This window comes from Gossypium hirsutum, chromosome A03 (genome assembly GCF_007990345.1).
Source record: "Gossypium hirsutum isolate 1008001.06 chromosome A03, Gossypium_hirsutum_v2.1, whole genome shotgun sequence".
In the NCBI taxonomy this organism is placed as follows: Eukaryota; Viridiplantae; Streptophyta; class Magnoliopsida; order Malvales; family Malvaceae; genus Gossypium; species Gossypium hirsutum.
In genome coordinates, this window is record NC_053426.1 from 66,965,286 (window position 1) to 66,975,693 (window position 10,408).

Below are 10,408 nucleotides of genomic sequence, written 5' to 3' on the forward strand. Positions count from 1 at the left end.
AATCACTAGCTCATAATCTTTTATCAACTCTAGCCACCTCCGTTGTCGTAGGTTCAAATCCTTTTGAGTCATTAAGTACTTTAGACTCTTATGATCTATGAATACTTGACATTTCTCGACATACAATTGGTGTCTCCAAATCTTGAACACAAACACAATGGCGACTAGCTCCAAATCATGGGTCAGATAATTTCTCTCATGTGGCTTTAGTTGCATCAAGGCATAAGCTATTACCTTGCCTTCTTGCATAAGTACACAACCTAATCCATTCAAAGACACGTCAATATAAACCAAAAATTCTTTTTTTGGTTCAAGTTGCACTAAAACTGATGTCTCGGTCAACAATGCCTTTAGTTTTTCAAAACTCTGTTGACACCTTTCCGTCCATTCAAACTTGACATCTTTCTGTAACAACTTCATCATCAGAGTAGCAATCATGGAAAATCCTTTAACAAACTGTCTGTAATAACCGGCTAAGCCTAGAAAACTTCTAACCTCAGTTACATTCCTCGGTGGTTTCCATTCAACAATAGCCGATCTCTTACTCGGTTCAACTCTAATACCATCGCCCGAAATAATGTGACCCAAAAACCCAACTTCTCTAAGCCAAAATTCAGTTTCACTAAACTTAGCATAAAACTATTTGTCTCTCAAAGTTTTCAAAACAGTTCTCAACTACTCGGCATGCTCGGTCTTATCACGAGAATAAATCAGTATATCGTCAATAAAAACAACCAAAAATTTATCCAAATACGGTCAAAAAAATTGGTTCATTAAATCCATAAATATTTTGAGAGCATTCATTAAACCAAATGGCATAACAATAAATTCATAGTGACAATACCTCGTCTGAAAAATAGTTTCCGGCACATCCGAGTCTTTAACTCTCAACTGGTAATAACTAGACCTCAACTCTATCTTTGAAAATACTATGGCTCCCTTCAATTGGTCAAACAAGTCATCGATTCTTGGTAAGGGGTACTTGTTCTTTATGGTTACATTATTGAGCTGTCAGTAGTCAATGCACAATCTCATTGAACCATCTTTTTTTTTACAAATAGTACCGATGCGCCCCACAGAGAATAACTAGGTCTCGCAAAACCTTTATCCATTAACTCTTGTAACTGAACTTTCAACTCCTTTAATTCCATTGGAGCCATCCTATACAAAGCGATCAAAATAGGTGCAGTACCAGGAATTAACTCAATACCAAACTCAACTTCCCTAATCGGAGGCAACCCGGGCAACTCTCCCGTAAACACATCCGGATACTCACATACTATTGGCACTAATTCAATTTTCAACTCAGACTCTTTTGTATTCAATATAAAGGCAAGATAAGCTTCATAACCTTTTCTTATACATTTCTGAGCAGTCATAGAAGAAATCACTACAGGCAAGCTATCCGATTCATCTGTTTCAACCCGAAGAATATCACCACTTTCATATTATAATTCAATGATTTTCCTTCCACAGTTTACCACAACATCATGCATGGTCAGTAAATCCATACCAGGTATTATATCAAATTCATCAAACGGAAAAAGCAAAAGATTAGCCAGGAAACAATGACCTTTAATCATTAAAGGCTATGTCCTATATACTTTGTCAACTAACACATGCTTGCCTAGAGGGTTTGACACTTTTATCACAAATTTTGTAGACTCAATAGGCATATTCATGCTAGACACCAATTTCACACAAATATATGAATGGATAAATCCCAGATCAATCAAAGTAGCAATATGAGTATCACAGAGAGAAACAGTACTCATAATCACATCAAGAGATGACGCCTCTTCACGAGCGCGAATGGCATAATTCCTCGCAGGTGCCCTACCCTCGGGTCTCACAGCTGGATCTTTAGGTGCACTCTTACTACTCGCTCCATTTCCCTGATTTCTCTATGGTCTCCCTTTAGAAATAGCATTGCCCGATCTTGCACTCTAAAATCTCTCATTATCAACCATTTCGAGGCAATCTCTAATGAAATGGTCTTGGGAACCACACTTAAAACAAGTTCCATCATTAGCTCGACACTCGTCGAGGTGACGTCTACCACATTGTGAACACTCTGGTCTACTCGGTTGGGCATTACCAACACTAGCAATTGAAGTAGTCTGAGCCTTTGAAACCGAGTATTGCTTACCCTTATTTCTATTTAAGTACCCAACTGAAGCACTCGATCGAGTATTAAACTCTCTCAGTTTCTTAGATGATGACTGCAGTGACTTACTCATCTGCCTTTTCTTTGAATCTCGAGACTCAAAATCATCTTTTCTTTTATCTTTAGCCAATTCCTCAGCCTTGCAAGCTCTCTCAACCAGTACAACAAATCTTTTAATTCTAGGATGCCAACTAAAAATCGAATGTCCTCATTTAATCCATCCTCAAACCTCTTACACATGATGGCCTCAATCGATACACACTCCTGGGCATACTTACTGAGTCTTACGAACTTACGCTTATACTTTGTTATAGACATTTGGCCCTGTTTTAACTCAAGAAATTCCTTTCTCTTTTGATCAATAAACCTTTGGCTAATGTACTTCTTACGGAACTCTTCTTGGAAAAATTCCCAATTAACTCTCTTTCTTGGTGCAACCGACACAAGGGTGTTCCACCACTGATAGGTCAAGTCTCTCAAGAGTGACCCAATACATTTCATGCATTCCTCAGGTGTGCATGATAACTTATCAAATACCTTGATGGTATTCTCGTGCCAGAACTTTTCCCTCTCAGGGTCATCATCTATACTAGTTCGGAACTCTTCGGCCCCTTTCTTTCAAATTTTATCCACTGGAGGTCTATTCAATCTCATAAAATCCATACCTTAGGGTGCTACAGGAATAGGCTGAGGAATAGATAGGGGTGGAAGGGGTTAAGCATTCGGGTTTGTTCGAACGAACTTCATATACCAGGCATTCATCATATGAAGGAAGGCTACCCTAGCCTCTTCTCCTCCTCCCTGACTCACGGTCACGAGCCTACTCTCAACCGGCCCTGACCCTTGAGTAGCAGTTGGTGCATTACTTTCTACATATTCAGCTGAATTGGGATCCATTACTATATGAAAAAACAATTTAAAAGGTCAAGAGTCGTCACACTATCATAATTCATTTATAGCATGTATAGCTAGACTCGTACACATGTTACGTTAGTCCGAGAATCAACTAAACAGTAGATCTGATACCACTAAATGTAACCCCCTTACCTGTATCCAACAGCGGACAGTGTCTGTGGCATTACGGGACTCAAACATAAACATTCATGCAAAATCGGGCCATAAAATTTCATTCAATTTACAACAATTCATAAACATGCATCTTGTCCCTTATACGGGCCCATGAGGCCCAAAACATACATTGGGTGTGGTTCGATGAGAACTTTCAGAACTTTTATGTCACTTAGAAAATTTTCTTATTTTGGAGAGTCACACGCCGCCCGTATGGGTAGGCCGTGTGGTCACACAAGCCTATGTGGCTTAGGACACGTCCGTGTCCTTAGCCTGTGTAACTCTCTATTTGTGACGCCATCAACTAAATAGGGTCACACAGCCACAAATCCGGTGCAGACTTCACACGACCAGGGCACACGCCCATGTCTTGAGGTCGTGGCCTTTATACGACTGAGACACATGGTTGTGTCTCTGCCCGTGTGTTTACTACTGGGCATTCTATTTTACCTATTAGGATGTAGTGGACACAGGGCCAGATCACATGTCCATGGGTGTAACGCCCCGTACCCGAGACCGTTACCGGAGTCGAACACGAGGTGTTAACGGACTTAATTCGTTTACTTACACGGTTCATTTTTTTAAATTTCTAGACAAGCTGGCTAACTGCATCACGGTCACTTTAAAAATCATATCTCGAGTTCTGAAGCTCGAAAATCGATTCTGTAAATTTTTCCTGAAACTAGACACATGCATATATCTTAAACATTTTTTCTAGAATTTTTGGTTGGGCCAATCAGTACAGTTTATTAGTTAAAGTCCCCCCTATTTCAGGGTTCGACTACTCTGACCTTCATGCATTACGACTTAGATATCTCCCTGTACAGGGCTTCAATACTTATGCCGTTTGTTTCTAAAGAGACTATACTCGAAAAGGAATCTGTACAAATAGGGCATGACTTCTAATTATCTCTGGTTAATTTATAGTGAATTTCCAAAGTCAGAACAGGGGATCCAGAAATCGCTCTGGCCCTGTTTCACGAAAATTTAAAAATCTCATAAAATACGGCTCATATGATCGTTTCGTTACTTTCATATGAAAATAGATTCATCAAGGTTAGATTTAATAATTTATTCACTATTTAATTCCATTCCTACTATTTTTAGTGATTTTTCAAATCCACATCACTGTTGCTGTCAGCATCTATTTTTAAGGTAAACTTTACCTATTTCATGGTTTTCCATGGATCCACTAGAATTTGTCATACATATCACCAAAATGATCGTGATTAACCATCCCAATGGCTAATCGTTACCAAACATTTCCATACCACTCAATGAACAATATACAAAATGATTATAATGCTATGCTCAAAATATATATAAGCCATTTTCGCATGGCCATCCAAATATATACATTACTAAAGTACTTGACTAACAACAAAGGGCAATCCTATACATGCCATTATCAGAGTTCAACTAAAAGAGTACCAAAAGGGCTTTGATAGTGTGGGCGACTTCGACTTTGACACTCCCGAGTCCGATAGCTGACGAACCAAAATCTATAAAACAGAGAATCAAAGAAACGGAATAAGCATTTAATGCTTAGTAAGTTTTGAGTAATGAAATTAGTTTCGTCTAAAGTATAACATTCATATGGCTAAATGAATAACTTCATATATGCACATTCTCATAATCATACTTACTTCACGCTTCAACCAATATTTTCATGCACAGGGTATCAAACCTAACTAAAGGCCGGAAGTTCATTAATCAATTGAACGAATACTATTTAAAACGAATCGATTTTTTCGATGCATATACGAAACATACCTTATCGTTTGGATTTTATGAGCGTATTAATTGAAATTATTACAGCAAGATCGCTCACTTCCAAACCCAAGTATCTTCGGGATTTAGTCGGATATAACAACTCGCACAAATGCCTTCGGGTCTTAGCCCGGATATAGTCACTAGCATAAATGCCTTCGGGACTTAGCCCGGATATAGTCGCTAGCACAAATGCCTTCGGGTCTTAGCCCAGATATAGCAACTCGCACAAATGCCTTCGGATCTTAGTCCAGATATAGTCACTAGCACAAAAGCCTTCGGGACTTAGCCCGGATATCATTCGAATAACCATGCACATATATCAATAAATCATGACACATCCATATTTCATTTTCATTACTAAAGCTCAAACACAAGACACTTATCACACTTACCGATTTCGGCTCAATAGCCACATACAAAGAGCATGATTTTGATTGGCTTTATAACATGATCTCTATACACATTCGGCTACCCGTCATAGGCATAAACTAATCACCTCAATATATAATTCAAGTAGAATCATTATATCACCGTTTATTTGTTATGCTTGTATGTCATGACTTAATCAAATCATAAACTAAGTTTCATTACTCGACGAATTACCTCGGATGTTGTCGAATGATTTCAACGGCTATTCGATCATTTTTTCCTTTCCCTTATCCAACTTTGATCCTCCAAGCTCTTGAGCTTAAGTTCAACAAATTTTAACTAGTCATTAATCGACTATTCAAGCATTACTTTCAGAATATAATACATATGGATTCGACTTTCACACATATAGTTTATAGTAAGCTTTATAAAAATCAATAATTAATTCATTAGCAAATTTTCATTAATGTTTACAATATAATTACAATTTCCTTATAAGCTGACTTCCTGAACAACAGTCACTAAAGTTTTTATAACTGGAGCTACGAAACTCCAAATCAATTGCTGTAAATTTTTCTTGACAGAAGACTCATTTATCTATTATCCATAAAATTTTCAAAATTTTTAGTTTAGCCCAACAATACCAGATTTTTCTTAAAGCTCACCTTGTTTCACTGTTTGACTAAACTGACTACTCTTCACTACGAATCAAATTTCTCATTATACAAAACTCAAAATATGTTCTCGTTTATTTCATTGAAACTAGACTCATTAAGGAGTCTAAGCATATAAATTTTATCTTAGGGCCATTTTTTTACAATTTATACTGATTTTATAAAGACAGAACAGGGAATCTAGTAGTCATTTTGACTCAGCCCCACAATACTTCAAATATCTCAAGATCGGTAACTCTTTTGTTTTTATGGTTTCTTTTCTAAGAAACTAGACTCTTCAAGATTTAATGACATAATTCATTCAGGCTCTAACTCAACTCCTACAATTTATGGCGATTTTCCAAAATCGCCTTAATAGCTAGCTTAGCAAACCTTAATTTAACACATAATTGTTCATAACACAATTAAAGCATCCTCTCCATTCCTTCAATTCAAAGCACATACATTGCCCAATAATATCCAAAATCATATCCTCTCCATCTAACTACCAATTTTTTTCATCCAAATAACATGAACAACAACCATATTTCTCTTCTACTTCCTACCATGGCCGAATGCTCAAGACACCCTACCATTTCAAGTTTGGTCATGGGTTAAGCAAAGAGCTTAATGACTAACTCAAAAAAAAATGCTAGAAATCCAAGAATCATCCTTGAACTTACCTTGATTTAGCTAACCACCATAGCTGAATTTTTTCCAAGCTTTTTCTCTTCTAGTCACGGCAATGAGGAGCAAAGATGACAACTTTGGTTTCTCCTCCCATTACCACATGTTTTATTATTCTTAATTCCTTATTTTATTTTGTAAACTAATAATGCTAATAGAAAATACATATTATCATTCATGACCCATACCATGGCCGGCCACTAGCTATTATAAATGGAAATTTGACATGCAAACCCCTCATTTATATAACATGCATTAATAGGTCCTTATAGATTAACCTATCACCTTTTAAAAGTGCCACACATAAGTCCTATTAATTAAATTCACATGCAATCGACTAAATCGAAGCTTAAAACTTTCACACATTCATATTCACATATTTTAGACAATAAATATCATATTCAAATACTTCGGTGACTCGGTTTAGCGGTCCCGAAACCACTTTCCGACTAGGGTCAATTTAGGGCTGTCACAATGGGGCACACACGGTCTAGACACACGCCCGTGTGCCTACCCGTGTGGACAACTTTGAGGCTATTTTCCAAGCCTTTTGTCACCCTCAAAAACACGTGCACACTTATCTCAATGACATCCTATATAGCATAAATAAGCACTTACACATTTATAAACACGTCTCATACATATCAACTTCTAATCATTTTATACCTGCTTAAGACTTCATGTTTTATTTAGACCAAGCTTACCAAATCACATGCAATATGAAACATCAATTTACTTCCATTTCATACATTAATGCCTTAGTTGTTATTATTCCATTTACTCATATTTCCATCATCAATCATCCATGGACATATCCACAATTCATCCATGCCAAATGAATTAACCACAACATAAGTAACCATAGCACATGTATGCATGTATGAATAGGATTACATCTCCATAATTTATATAGGCCATATCTCATGGCCATATACAAAATAAATCATTAAATCATTATAATCCAACACATTTGGCTACACAAATATGACATATAACAAAAAGACCAAGTCCCTATACATGCCATACTTAAAATACTTGAATTTTACTATACCCAAAAGATTAGTTTGATAGTGTGAATCGAGCTCTAACGTTCTTCGATCCTTGAGCTAGCTTGGCGATACTATAAGAAAATGGAAAATAAAGGAGAGTAAGCATAAAGCTTAGTAAGTTTGCATGTAAATAATTAACAACATTAACTATGCATTATTATACACATAACACAAAAATATTTATCACAATGTCATCAAGTATCATAGGTACATTTTAGGTCATGCCATTTACATAATGTACAATAAAACTCATAATCATAATTCATTCATTCACTTCTTTCGAGGTCTCATCGGTTCATAATCTCAATGTTTATGAGCTTTGTATACGTACTTGTACCCTTTCAACATGTTCATACATTTCCATCTCTTTGACATAATCGTTGGATTACCCGTTGAACCACTTGGAATACTAAAGGATGCTCAGGAACTCTCATACACATGGTAGGATGCCAATGTCATATCCCAGATATGGTCTTACATGCGATCACATATCGATGCCAATGCTATGTTCCAAACATGGTCTTACATGGGATCATAGATCGATGCCAATGCCGTGTCCCAGACATGGTCTTACATTGGATCATATATCGATGCCGATATCCCAGCTATGGTCTTATACGAAATTACATATCCATGCCAAAGCCATGTCCCAGACATGGTCTTACATGGGATCGTACATAACCCTAATTTCATGACATTTGTATCCTAACTATTCCTAAGGTTCAATTAGGGTTTTGAGATATCAAACTTCGTTGAATCGTCATCGAGTCATCATTAATTAAATCCACAAAGACAATTATAGAATTCATGCAATATTAAAGCATTAAAAACATAATAATGTAATGTTGCATTATTTACACATGAACTTACCTTAGTACCAAAATATGGCTAACTATTGTTCTTTCCTCGATTTAGGTCCGGGCTCCATTTTTCTTAATCTATAATAGCAAATTTCACTTATTCAATTATCACATTGTTCAAATCAGTCCATAAATCATACTTTGGAAAAATTATAATTTTGCCCCCAAACTTTCACATATTTACAAATTAGCCCCTAGGCTCGTAAAATGAAATGTGTTTATTTTCTTTGTTACCCAAGTCTAGCCAAACTTATAACATGCTCATAGAAACCAACATTTCTCATTAAATCATACATCTTACAACTCATTTTACAAACTTTACAAATAAGTCCTTTTTAGCCATTTTCACTAGAAATCACTTGGTAAAAGATGTTAGACACACATCAAACTTCCATAATTTACCATGAAACATCAAAATACATACATGTCATACATGGGTCAAATTTCAAACATGAAACCTACTTCAAAATATGGCTAGAAATAGGTAAATCGAGGTACAAGGGTTTTAAAAATATAAAGAGCATTAAAAACGGGGCTAGGATGCACTTACTATTGAGCTTGAAAGTTGAAGAAACTCTAGCTATGGAACCCTTAGAATCTTTGGCACACATGAAGAAGATGGAAATCAATTTTGACTTATTTTTCCTTTTTTATTCTTTTATTAACTAAATGACAAAAATGCCCTTAAGACTTTTCTTTCAAAATTTTCCTATTCATGCCCATTTTTGTCCATAAATATAGAAATTATGCGAATTGCTATTTAAGGACCTCTAATTAATAATCCATGGCAATTTCATGCTTAAAGCTTCTAGAACTCACATTTTGCAACTTTCGCAATTTAATCCTAAATGTCAAATTGGACACTTTATCAATAGAATTTCTTTATGAAATTTTCACACAAGCATGAAATCATACCATATACCTCATAAGAATCATAAAATAATTATTTCTACTTCAGATTTGTGGTCTCAAAACTACTATTCTGACTAGGCCCTAATTTGGGATGTTGCAATTGGTGTCAAGTGAGGGTATGTAAAAGTTTTGGTTGAAATTAGCCATTGGAATGGCTAGATATAACATATTTAATATATTTATGCATGAATTTCTATTATGTTTGGTATGTAAGTATGCTTGAATTAATAACTTAGATATAATCACTCACTTGGGTAAGTATACGATTAAAATAAGGGTAAGATGAATACTCAAAAGTATGAGCAAACATGTCATGTATAAAACTTGATCATTAGATTGATTTATATGTCTTGAATTGGTTGGTGAATATATTGAATTGATGATGTAGGTACAATGTGAAAAGGGTAAGAAATAAGGCTTGGAAAATAGCCTTATTCTGTCCACACGGGCGTGTGTCTAGATCGTGCATGACACACGGCCACGCGCATGGACGTGTGGTTCGGCCGTGTGTCCCCTGCATCTTAAAAATTGGGAAACAGAATGCTCAGAATTAGTCACATGGGCATATGTCTCAGCTGTGTGTGATACACGACCCAGCACATGGGCATGTGTCTTGGCCGTGTGAAACCTGTACCTAATTTTAAAAATTAAATTGACCACACAGCCTAACACACAGGTGTATGGCTAGCCGTGTGACCTAAGTCAGAGATTTACACAGGTAAGGACACAAGCTGGACACGGCCGTGTGCCTCACATTGAATGCCCACACGACCTAGGACATGGGCGTGTCATTGGTGGTGTGGCTCACACGGCCTGGCCACACAGGTGTGTGTCCCCTACTGTAATAGCCCAATTTTGGGCTTAGTTGAA